We start from the raw sequence: 377 nt of genomic DNA on the forward strand, positions 1-377 counted from the left end.
GGCAAACGATGCAATTAGAATCTCATAAAATGAACTAGAAGAGGTTTGCTGCGCAGGTGCAGTGGTGCTTAACAGAATGAGGAGCCACCACTTTGCACTGAAATTTTGCAAACAATTTTTAACCTATCAAGTTCCTGTGAATTAAAATCACTGGATATCAGACATTTTCATATAGATCATTGTTAAGAGTGTGCACCTAAAACCCTGGAAACATCCGGGAATCCATCCCATGATCAGCCACCAAACCTAGACACTAATGCACATGCCAGCAAGATTCTGCTGAAGGGACCCTGATATTGCGGTCTCTTGTGAGGCTATGCCAGTGCCTGGCAAACACAGAAGTGGATGCTCACAGCCAGCTATTGGATGGAACACAG

This window comes from Mus pahari, chromosome 16, assembly GCF_900095145.1.
Source record: "Mus pahari chromosome 16, PAHARI_EIJ_v1.1, whole genome shotgun sequence".
NCBI lineage: Eukaryota > Metazoa > Chordata > Mammalia > Rodentia > Muridae > Mus > Mus pahari.